This window comes from Acinonyx jubatus, chromosome E1, assembly GCF_027475565.1.
Source record: "Acinonyx jubatus isolate Ajub_Pintada_27869175 chromosome E1, VMU_Ajub_asm_v1.0, whole genome shotgun sequence".
NCBI lineage: Eukaryota > Metazoa > Chordata > Mammalia > Carnivora > Felidae > Acinonyx > Acinonyx jubatus.
In genome coordinates, this window is record NC_069397.1 from 25187946 (window position 1) to 25201063 (window position 13118).

General features: G+C 35.7%; 1 protein-coding gene across 1 annotated transcript in view; it reads left to right on the forward strand.

The window, feature by feature from the left end:
- The window catches only part of BCAS3 (BCAS3 microtubule associated cell migration factor), a 606762-nt gene that overhangs the window by 229772 nt on the left and 363872 nt on the right, over positions 1-13118 (forward strand). The window lies entirely within an intron of this gene.

Here is a 13118-nt window from a genome sequence, read left to right on the forward strand (position 1 = left end):
ATGTATTTAATACTCTTAATATCACTTGGTAGATACTGTGATAGCTTAATAAGCTAAAATCCCAACTATTCTTTTGTTTCCCAGAGCCTGTGGTTATGCATTTACCAGTACACTACTGTAAATACTTTATTCTGAGAGATAGCTCATTGACACCCACCACCATTTATTGACTAGTCTTGTCCTTTCCCAATAGTCTAAAATGCTGTTTTAGAGGGGCACCTGGGTGGCTCAGTTGCTTAAGCATCTGACTTCGACTCAGGTCAAGATCTCACAGTTCATGGGTTTGAGCCCTGCATTAGGCTCTGTGCTGACAGCTCAGAGCCTGGAGCCTGCTTTGGATTCTGTCTCCCTCTCCTCTGCTCTCCCCTCCCCCCCTTGTGCTCTGTCTCTCTCTCTCTCTCTCTCAAAAATAGGTACACAATAAAAAATTTAAAGAATTTTCTATAATAAAATGAAACATCTTAAATATATAGAAATCCATGAGTTTATAATGATACTTTAAAAGGAAGCATTGGACATAATTGTAGGTAGCTTGTTTACTAACTCATTATCCTCAAAACTGATAATTAAAGAGAGAATATTCAGCATTTACCTTGTCTTCCTTGTATCAATTTAATAAGATAACTGAATAGTTGATGAGGTAAAGTTTTTCCTTATGGAAGAGTTCCAGTATTAAAAATTTTAGAATTTAGATTTAGTGTGGAGGTCATTTTGTAATATATACACAGAGTGAATTATGTTGTACCCCTGAAAGTAATATAATGTTGTATGTCAATTATATGTCAATTAAAATAAAAGTTAGAATTTTAAGAATCACCATTGTCGCTACCCCTAATGAAACAATGAATTTAGGCAATAATCATCTGTATTTGGCTTTAGCTGATGAGTCTTAACATTACCAAAGTGGAACAGTCAGATATCATTATGTGCTTCCTGATTTGTGTAATAGGATGTATATATACAATATCATCTATGAAATATTTCTTCCAAGTCCTCTCAATTAAATCTGAATCTAATTCAGCCCCTAAATATAATTAGTACCTTACATAAAAGACAGAGATAGAGGGTCAAGTTAAACAGTATCTTGAGAATGCAGCTAGCCAACTCTGAAATGTAGGAAGTTCCTCATTATAAATGTGGCCTGATTTTTTCCAAGTTTTTTATTTAAATTCCGGTTAGTTAGCATACAGTATAATACAAGTTTCATGTATAGAATTTAGTGATTCAACACTTACAATATCTGGTACTTAACATGGACAAGTGCACTTCTTCATCCCCATTTAACCCAATTGCCTCTGATAATCGTCAGTTTGTTCTCTGTAGTTAGGAGTCTGTTTCTCGGTTTGCCTCTCTTTTATCCCCTCTATGTTCATTCGTTTTATTTCTTAATTTCCACATATGAGTGAAATCATATGGTATTTGTCATTTTCTGACTTATTTCACTTAGCTCCATGCACGTTATGGCAAATGGCAAGATTTCATTCTTTTTTATGGCTAATAATCCAGGGTGTGTGTGTGTGTGTGTGTGTGTGTGCGCGCGTGTGTGTGACATCTTTTTTTGAAGAAGAGACTTATGTATGTATTTATTTATTCTTTTTTTCAAGTTTTTTTTAAATTCCAGTTTGTTAACATACTGTATAATATTAGTTTCAGGTGTAGAATTTGTGATTTGTTGCTTCACATACAATACCCAGTGCTCATCATAACAAGTGCCCTCAATACCCATTACCCATAACCCATTCCCTCCTATCCCCATCCCCCTCCACCTCTTGCCCACCTCCCCTCCGGTAACCCTCATTTTGTGCTCTATAGTTAAGAGTTTGTTTTCTGGTTTGCCTCTCTTTCCCCCACCATGTTCATCTGTTTTGTTTCTTAAATTCCACATATGAGTGAAATCATATGGTATTTGTTTTTCTTTGACTGACTTACTTCACTTAGCATAATACTCTTTAGCTCCATCCACATTGTTGTAAATGGCAAGATTGCATTCTTTTTTATGGCTGAGTAATTAATATTCCATTGTAAATATATATGCTACATCTTCTTTATCCATTCATAAATGGGCATTTGGGTTCTTCCCATCATTTGGCTATTGTTGATAATGCTGCTGTAAACATTGGGGTGCATGTATACCTTTGAATCAGTATTTTTGTATCCTTTGGGTTAATACCTAGTAGTTGTAATTGCTGGATCATAGGGTAATTCTATTTTTAACTTTTTGAGGAAACTCCCTGCTATTTTCCAGAGTGGCTGCACCAGTTTGCATTCCAACAGTGTAAGATGGTTCCCCTTTTTCTGCATCCTCACCAACATCGGTTGTTTCCTGTGTTGTTAATTTTAGCCATTATCATAGGTGTGAGGTAGTATCTCATTGTGGTTTTGATTTGCATTTCCCTGATGATGTGTGATTTTGAGCATCTTTTCATGTGTCTGTTTGCCATCTGGATATCTTCTTTGGAAAAAGATCTATTCTTGTCCTCTGCCCCTTTTTAATTGGATTATTATTATTATTTTGAGTGTTGAGTTTTATAAGTTCTTTATATATTTTGGATACTCACCCTTTTACCAGATATGTCATTTGCAAATATCTTCTCCCATTCTAAAGATTGCCTTTTTGTTTTGTTGATTGTTTCCTTTGCTGTGCAGAAGCTTTTTATCTTAATGGAGTCCCAGTAGTTCATTTTGCTTTTGTTTCCCTTGCCTCTACGGATGTGTGTAGTAAGAAGTTGCTACAGCCAGTGTGAAAGAGGTTGCTGCTTGTGTTCTCCTGCAGGATTTTGGTGGTTTCCTGTTGATGGTTACAGTTAGGTCTTTTATCCATTTTGAGTTTATTTTTGCATATGGTGTAAGAAAGTGGTCCAGTTTCATTCTTCTGCATGTCGCTGTCCAGTTTTCCCAACACCATTTGTTGAAGAGACTGGCTTTTTCCTGTTGGATATGTTTTCCTGCTTTGTCAAAGATTAATTGGCCATAGAGTGGTAGTTTCATTTCTGGGTTTTCTATTCTGTTTCATTGATCTGTGTGTCTATTTTTGTGCCAGTACCATATTGTTTTGATTACTACAGCTTTGTTATATAACTTGAAATCTGGAACTGTGACACCACCAGTTTTGTTTTCTTTTTTTACAATTTTTGGCTATTCAGGGTCTTTTGTGATTCCATGAAAATTTTAGGATTATTTGTTCTAGCTCTGTAAAAAACGCTCTTGGTATTTTGATAGGTACTGCATTAAATCTGTAGATTGCTTTTGGTAGTACAGACATTTTAACAATATGTGTTCTTCCAGTCCATGAGCATAGATTTTCTTTCCATTTGTTTGTGTCATCTTCAATTTCTTTTGTCAGTGTTTTATAGTTTTCAAAGTATAGGTCTTTCACCTCCTTGGTAAAGTTTATTCCTAGGTATCTTATTATTTTTGGTGCAATTGTAAATGGGCTTGCTTTTTTTTTTTTAAGTTTATTTATTTATTTTTTAAGTTTATTTATTTATCTCTTTCTTAAAAGAGAGAGAGAGAGAGAGAGAGAGAGAGAGAGAGAGAGAGAAAAGGACATGGAGAGGGAAAATCCCAAGCAGGTTTTGCATGGGCAGTGCAGAGCCCCATGCGGAGCTCAAACTCATAAACTGTGAGATCATGGCTTGAACCAAAACCAAGAGTTGGTCGCTAAACAACTGAGCCACCCAGGCACCTTTGGGATTGCTTTCTTAATTTCTCTTTCTCTTCCTTCATTACTTAGTATATAGAAAAGCAATGGATTTCTGTACATTTATTTTTGTATCCTGTGATCTTACTGAATTCATTTATCACTTTTAGCAGTTTTTTGGTGGAATCTTTTGGGTTTCCTATATATAGTATCATGTCATCTGTAAATATTGCAAATTTTGTTTCTTCCTTACCAATTTGGATACCTCTTATTCCTTTGTGTTGTCTGATTGCTGTGGCTGGGACATCCAGAACTATGTTGAATAAAAGTGGTGAGAGTGGACATCCTTATCTTGTTCCTGATCTTAAGGGGAAAGATTTCAGCTTTTCCCCATTGAGTATGATTTTAGCTGTGGGTTTTTCATATATAGCCTTTATTATATTGAGGTATGTTTCCTCTAAACCTAGTTTGTTGAGGGTTTTTATCATGAATGGATGTTGTGCTTTGTTGAATGCTGTTTCTGCATCTATTGAAATGATCATATGGTTTTTATCCTTTCTCTTTTTGATGTGTTATATCACATTTGTTGATTTTTAAAATTTTTCTTGACTAATTTCTCTGACTAGGATTTCCAGTACCATGTTGAGAAAAGCGGTGAGAGTGGACATCCTTGTTTTGTTCTTGACCTTAGAGGAAAAGCTTTCAGCTGTTGACTGTTGAGTGTGATGCTAGTTGTGGGCTTGTCATAGATGGCCTTTATTATGTTGAAGTATATTCCCTTTATACTCATTTTGTTGAAAGTTTTTATCATGAATGGATGTTGAATATTTTCATATGCTTTTTCCTTATCTATTGAGATGATAACATGGTTTTTATCCTTCTTTTTGTTAATGTGGTATGGATCTCAGTCAGCATCTAGATAGAGGCTGATTGGAAGCTGGACTCTCAGGCCACATGTTTTAAAGTATGAAAAAATACTTCTTTTAGGGATGGTCTAAGAGATGGACATTTTAGTCTACTGTTCTGTTTTGTGCCCTGAATGGATAGGGGGTTAAGAGAAATCATTTTAAACTATGTAAATATCCCATTTCCCCCCCAAAATTTGTAACACTGCTTTTATTTATATATATCATTAAATTCCTATTTTATTCAGTGGGTTATATTCACTCAGTAACTGTTTATTTTAATGCTCTGAATATCCCAGATTTGGCCAGTTAGCACCTATCAACTTGACATCTGTGTCCTTTGACATATCTCCATTTTTCTCTGACAATGTCCTTACCCTCTGGCACAACTAAACTTGTTTATTCTTATTTTAGTTGCCATTCAATTTTGTTTCTTTTGTATGGAAGGTACCAATTAGATGAACATTTTGGGTTAAAAATTCAATACTTCACTGTGCTGCTGGGCACATTTTATTTCTGAACTCTGGTCCTCACCAGTCACTGGTATTCCCTACGTTAGCTGTAACCTCCTAGAACTTGAGTATTTTAAATATTTATACTTTTTTTTTTACCTTATACCTATTAATATATTTAACTTATACTTCATTTGCATTAACATTATTTATCATTTAATTTACTTGAACATGGAAATAGAGATCATGCTTAACCTTCTTGGTATCTGTCATCCTTAGAACAGTGCCCTGGACATGGGCAAACGTTTATAGGTACAGATATTTGCTGCTGCCAATGTTATTCCGGTTTAACATGTAGGGAAACCAAATAGAAATTATTAAAATTATTTTGTTCTGTGTCACACCCTGTAATTTAGGAGACTGGAAATTTCTAAATGTCAAATATTAAGATCTAAGGAAACTCAATTAATGACCATAAAATTAATTTTTGTAACCTTCTACTGAAAATTATTTTGAAATGATATATAAAATTTAACACTGATTTTGAAATCTACTTAGCATATGATCTATCTGTCTTTGAGTACTTCAAAATCATGTCATTCTGGATTCTTCCAACAACTCTGAGGGTACTTTAATCAGGCAAGGAAAAAAAACCTCAAGTATGTGGATCTAATTATGTTGAATTAAGTTGTTTTGTGATCTATGACTTGGGATATCCTCTGCATCTGACAGCAATTTTCCTCATAAGTCACATATGCAGTTAGAAAAATATTCCTAGTTTTCAACAGTCACACACACACACATACACACACACACACACATAGTAAAACCTTACAATATTTTGTTAATATACTTCCATAATATCTTACTCAAGCAGATACAAGTCATTTTAGTACTTAACATGCTAATTTTAGTAAATGGTCAACTTACTTTGGAAACATTTGCACATCAGATAAGTGTTACTTCTACCTTATCAGAATAGTTGTATAAAATGGTAAGATTTTAGGCTTAATTCTCAATGGCAAAGAATCTAGCTATTTAATATTAATTGATAGTATTTGATAGTCAGTTCAGATAAAAATAAATAATTTTAGTATGAGTATGTCTAGATTGCCTACTTATGTTTATACTGAAATTTAAATTTTACTGGACTTTCTGTATTTTTTTAATGCTTATGTATTTAATTTGAGAGAGAGAGAGAGAGAATGAGCAAGAGCTGGGGAGGGGCAGAGAGAGAATCTCAAGCAGGCTCCACACTGAGTGGATTGGTAGTCACTAGCTATTAGTAGTCACTCCCCATTCCCCATCCCCAATTTTCATATATATTTGGATGCTGCTTAGTAATTATATTACCAAGGATGAATTATCTACTTTCCTTAAGTTTCAATTTGCTGTAAAATGGGACCAAAGTCCATTTCATAGCATTTATTTCAAGAAATGTTAGAAATAATATATGTAAAATGTGTTTTACTGTGCTTAGTAGAACATTTGGCACAGTAAATGACAAGGATTTAACATGAGGACCTTCACGTTTGGTCATTGTAGAGTAAGAAGGAGATTGGTGGGAAGATGGTGGAATAGGAGGACTTTAAGCCCTCCTCATTTTAGGATACAGCTAGATAACACTTACATCAGTATAAATAACCTAGAATAACAGGAACTGGATTTACCTTCCTACCTGAAACAGTTAAAGAACAAACAGTACTTTTCTAGAGACTATACATAAGGCTATGAAGGATGATGATCCTTGAGAGATGGGATGTAAATGAGAGAAACCCTGTGATTGCCTCAGCTTACTGCCTGGGCAGAGTTTCCATCCTGTGGTGCAAGAAGGAGGAGCCCAAGTGGTGCGTGGTAGACTCCCCCTGTTGATAAGGTAATGCTAAGAGTGCTGAGAGGTGAAGATCATGGAATTCTCAGGACAGAGTACTGGAGAGATAAAAGCTGCAATGATACAACCTCCTGAGATCTGCAGAGGAAATCTTAGGCCATGGAAAGAATCATCATCATATCAGAAAGGAAGAAAGTAAAACTGTGTGTATTTAAAGATGATGTGATTGTCTGTGTAGAAAATCTAATGGATTCTACAAAAATAGAGTAAGTGATTTTAATTAGGTTTCAGTATATTAGATCAGTATATAGAAGTCAGTTGGACCTCTACATGCTAGCAACAAACAATAGGTAATTGATCATTTAAAAAAGAGTTAAGGGGCGCCTGGGTGGCTCAGTTGGTTAAGTGTCTGACTGGCTCAGGTCATGATCTCACAGTTCATGAGTTCAAGCCCCGCATTGGGCTCTGTACTGACAGCTCAGAGCCTGGAGCCTGATTCAGATTCTGTGTCTCCCTCTCTCTCTGCCCCTCCGCCACTCCTGCTCTGTCTGTGTCACTCTCAGAAATGGATAATGTTAAAAAAATTGTTTTAAAGTTAAAAGTAGAAAATAGTGTGTAGTATGTACTTACCATGTGTAAGACATGCACTTTGAAAACAATAAAACATTGCTGAGAGTAAAGACATAAATAAATGGAGAGTTGAACCTTGTTTTGGGGTTGGAATACTTAATATTGTTAGGATATCAGTTCTCTCCAAATTGATCTGTATATTCAATACAATCCCCATTAAAAACTCAGCAGGATAAAAACAAACAAAGCTAGCAGGAATTTTTGGAGAGGGTGTAGAAATTGACAAATTACTCCTTAAATTTTTTTTTTCAACGTTTATTTATTTTTGGGACAGAGAGAGACAGAGCATGAGTGGGGGAGGGGCAGAGAGAGAGGGAGACACAGAATCGGAAACAGGCTCCAGGCTCTGAGCCATCAGCCCAGAGCCTGACGCGGGGCTCGAACTCACGGACCGCGAGATCGTGACCTGGCTAAGTCGGACGCTTAACCGACTGTGCCACCCAGGCGCCCCGACAAATTACTTCTAAAATTCATGTATAAATACATGAGGCTTATAATGGGCAAAATAATGCTGAAAAAGAAAAACAAATTTGGAGGAATATTACCACCTGATATCAAGACTTATTAAAGCCACAGAATCAGTAGGGAATCCAGGAACATTCCCATACATATGGACAATTGATTTTTGACAAAGGTGCAAAATGAGAAAGGCTAGTCTTTTCAACAATAGTGATGGACCGCTTGGGTATTTATGTGCAAGAAAAATAAGCATCAATCCATCCCTCATCCCATATACAAAAATGAACTCAAATTTGGATCATAGATTTAAATGTAAAATCTACTATGAAAAGCGTTTAGAAGAAAATGTAGGAGAAACCTTTGTGATTTGGGTTAGACACAGCTTTCTCAGATGTGACACTAATAGCAAAATCCATGAAAGCAGTATTGATACATTGGGAGTTCATTAAAACAAAACATATCTGCTCTTTGAGAAACACTGTTAATAGAATGAAAGGCACAAATTGTCTTCCCATCAGCCAATGGAATCTTACCTTGGGTATGAGTGACCCAGATTGTTCAGTTATCACTGTGATTTGTTTTGTGCACTCTTGGCCTTAAAAGAGGGACATCTGCAATCTGCCAGTATGTAGTCTTCCTCATGGTAGACCACACTAGGTTTGGCCAGTGTGTCAACAGTATTGTTTAAAGCAGGGTCAGCAAACTTTTTCTGTAAAGGCCAATAGTAAATATTTAAACTCTGCATCGTATATATTTTCTGTACTCACCTTTGTCATCTAGTACAAAATCATCTATAGATGATATATAAACAAGTGGATATGAATGCCCCACAGCTATAGTGACCCCTCAATTAAAACAGAGGTCAGCTCTCCATTATCCTACTGTGCTAATTGGTCTTCATTTGTTCCACCAGAGTTTTTGTTGGGGTTGTACAGCTGCCATAGGCTAGTGGACACCATCAGTTTTCGTCTTAGCCAAGCCATCAGGGAATCAGGCACAGGCATTTAAAGGAAGCTCTGTGAGTCAGGGGTCTATTAAACCAGTGGCATTGCTTTGGGCAGTGGAGTAGATGATAAAGTAGTTGTAAAAACAAGATGTTTCTAGGGCCAGGCTGGAACATACTCTGGAACATACCATTTCCACTTGACTAGCAAGCTCTGTTGGGTCCTTACCACCATGTTCATTATCAGATTTGAGTTGATCCATTCCAATATCAGTCTTGAAAAATCACAAGGCCTCATGGGTCAGTTGTTCATTCACAAGAACTTAGTAGCAGATTAGTAGCTACCATCTGAAAAAAGGGAGTGTATTTGGTTGTTGGATCAGGCAGGTGGCGATGTTGTACTGGGATAACACCTTAAGTACTTCAGCAGCCATTAAGTCATTACCTAACTTATTCCTACTGGGATTCTGTTGTTTCTATTATATAACATTGGGAAGGAACTGGAAGCCTAGTAGGCACTCTGTCATGCATTTTTCCCACTATCATTTCAGTCTGCATGGCAGAGGATACCGTCTGATACTTACAAGCATGTAAATACAATCAATTAAGCCATTAATACCAGTTACACATTTATCAACAGAAGCACAAGAGTATTCCTACAAGGTCACTTTAGCTTCTCTTCCCTGTTGCAAACTTTGCTTACATTTCATTCCAGGGTATTTTCCCCCACCCCCACAAGGACATGGAATTCTTTTCCCTACAGAACACTGACTAATGTATTTAATGTGCACATGTCAGTTATTCAAGTGACAGCTGCCAGGCAATCACATTATTCTGTCTTGTTGGCAGGGGAGGCTAGCCTGCAGATACTATGGGGGCAGCCAGAAATGTTAGCCTTTTTTCTCACTTGGCCAAGTGTTGGTTCCCCAGTGTTTCTGCCACTTATTTCCCTATGGGCAGTAGTGCTACTTGCTAGCATCCAGTGAGTGTCCAGGCATAACCACCCCTTTTTTTTCTGCCCCCACTCAACACTGCTGAGTTTCATCTCTACAGCCTTTGGCATTTTGGACACCCCTCATCCTTGTTTCCACTCAAGCTCGGATTGCAGCAGGAGCTGGCTATTTAGCACTGCTGGCTCTGTGGTGTTTGTGAGGCATCATATTCACTTTTTATTCAGTTCAGATTTTTATTGAAATAATTGTTGATTCAAGTGGACTTGTAAGAAATAGTACTAAGAGATCCCATGTACCCTTGGCTCACTTTATCTCAATAAGGTAAACATTTTGCAAGCTAGAGTATATCACAACCAGGATATTGACATTGGTACAATCCCTGATCTTTTTCACATTTCATTAGATTTACTTGTACTCATTTGTGCATTTGTGTATGTGTGTGTGTGTGTGTGTGTGTGTGTAAATGAGTGTGTTTAGATCTGTACAATTTAATGTAGGTTTGTATGTCCATTAAGATACTGAACAGTTCCCTCACATTGCCCTTTTGTAAGTGGACCTACATTCACCTGGCATTTACAGTTTGGGGCTGTTATGAATATATTATGTGAACATAGTTTTCATTTCTCTGATGTGGATGCCCAAGAGTGCAGTTGTTGGTTCAGATGATAATTGCATGCTGCTAATTAACATTAGCTCATTTTTTAATTTGTGACACTTTAGAAGAGTGTAAAACCTGTAATAAGCTTTCCATAAATATTTACTGAATAAATGATTATGAAGAATTGATAGGGAGAGGGAATTGGGCAGATAGGATAGAGGGTCTGTGGGGATTATCTGTCTAATTTAACACATTTCCTTTCTAAGCAACTTATTCCCAAGTAAACTTTTATTGCCATTAACCTTGTCATGATAGTAAGAATTACAGCATTTAAAATGAAAGTTTATATTAATTTTGAAGGATAAAAGCTATTGAAATGTTGTGTTGGGAATGTGTCTAGAACTTGTATATTAATTCTTAAGCAAATAACTTCTTTTATATATTTTACTATAAGTTTTCATTAAACATAAACATCTGAGGGCTTGGACCCTGGCTAGTTTTTGCTCTATGGGGGACTTATCTTTATAGTGTTGACTGCCATTCTTACAGGCTTCTGAAAAACAATAATACTCTTGGATTGTAGACTTTCTATCCAAGTGTTCTGCTTTTGGGTTTTCTTTCCTTTTTTCTTTTTAAGAGAATTGGAAAGCAATTTGATATTTGAATCATTAGGCATATATTTGGCTACAGAAAGAAAATCATATTTACTGATGGTTTTAAAAACTTAGGATTTATTTTTGTCATGTTATAAGAAGGCTGCTGCTAGTTTTGGTACAGTTGTTCAACAGTGTCCTTGTGACTTTTTTGTTCTTTCCCTCATGACTGCTTTATAATTGCCACTCTTGTGGGTATCATTTCTGAATTCAAGGCACTAAGATGGGGAGTTTTGGCAGCCTTGGTGATGTTAATTTCTTATATCAGGGAAGGAGATACTTTCCCAGAATCCTGCAGTAGTATCCTGCTTTTGTCTGACTGATCATAATTGTGTCAACACTTCCTGTTAGTCTGGGCAAGTCTGAAGTATCTGTAGAGGTGTCAGGTGAGAGAGAGAATGTTGGAAATGCTTGATTTGCCATTTACTAGTCATATATGTATAACCATCACAACAATCAAGATACAGATGATTCTCATCATCTCAGAAAATTTCCTGCATCTTTTTTTCAGTCAGTATTCTACCTCATTCATGCCCTGGGCAATCATTGATATTACTTTGTTATTTTTTAAAATATCTTTTAATGCTTTCTAACGTTTGGTATGGGAGTAGGGGGACTGCCATTTCTGGCCACTTTATTTTCTGGCTCCGTATTAGAGACTGTAGGTCAATATCAGAGTCATTATCTGAGTGTTCCAAAAGTGCAAATTTCTTGGTTATGTCTCTCCCACCTCCCAGTACCTACAGAATCATAATTCTGAAGGTTGGACCAATTATCTGCACTTCTTACAAATAACTTAGGTACTTCTTTTCACACTAAAGTTTGAGAAATTTTGCTTTAGATTTTAGGATATTATACTCACCCTATGCTTTCATTGCTGTTATTAATTAGGTTTTGGTGGTGAATTTGTGGCATAAGTTGGAGCCCTTTAAAATGCTGATTTCTATACCTTAGATGCTTAAATGTGGTACCACTTAATTCTAGAGCTCAAATACTCTTTTTCATGTGTAATTTGAATTCAGCCTGTTTTATGACTTAAATATACATTTGGGATGGAGTTTTTTTTTTTTTTTTTTTTTTTTGGTTTTGATAAAATGGGCATAATTGTTCTAAGTATATGTCTGCTAATTAGATTTGGTTGCTCCATATATTGTTGCTTTGGATTATTAAATCAGCAAAATATTTGAAAATGGATAATTTAGATTTTCAAAAAATATTTGTATAAATTAGAATTACTGGAATATATTACCAACAATTGCCAAACTAGGAAAGAGCCCAAGTGTCCATCAACTGATGAATGGATAAAGAAGATATGATATTTATCTGCAGTGGACCATTACTCAGCCATCAAAAAGAATAAAATCTTGCCATTTGCAATGACATGGATGGAACTAGAGTGTATTATTTTAAGCAAAATAAGTCAGAGAAAGACAAATACCATGTGATTTCATTTATATGTGGAATTTAGGAAACAGATGAACATATGGGGAGGGAAAAGAAGAGGGAGGCAAACCATAAGAGACTCTTAACTATAGAGAATAAACTGAGGGTTGATGGAGGGATGTAGGTGGGGGATGGGCTAATTGGGTGATGGGTATTAAGAAGGCACTTGTTATGATGAGCACTGGGTGTTATTTGTAAGTGATGAATCACTAAGTTCTACTCCTGAAACCAGTATTGCACTATATGTTATCTAACTAGAATTTAAATAAAAATTTGGAAAAAACAAAGATTTACTGGAATATAGCTATATTATATTTTAAGGAACAAATATATTAGTTTTCTAGAAGCCTAATGGTTTCTGGTAGCCAAACTTTACATCATTACAATAAAAAACAGTTGTGAGATGTTATCAATATTCCAAATAACACAGGAGCCATTTAGCAAAAATAAATTATGTAACTTAGTATAAATTTGCAAAACATTTAATTAAGTACTCTGTATTTTCAAAATTCATATCTCATTAGCTAAGAATTTTGACATTTGTATTCTTTTTTATTTTTATTTTTTAAATTAAAAAAATTGTAATGTTTTTATTTATTTTTGAGAGAGAG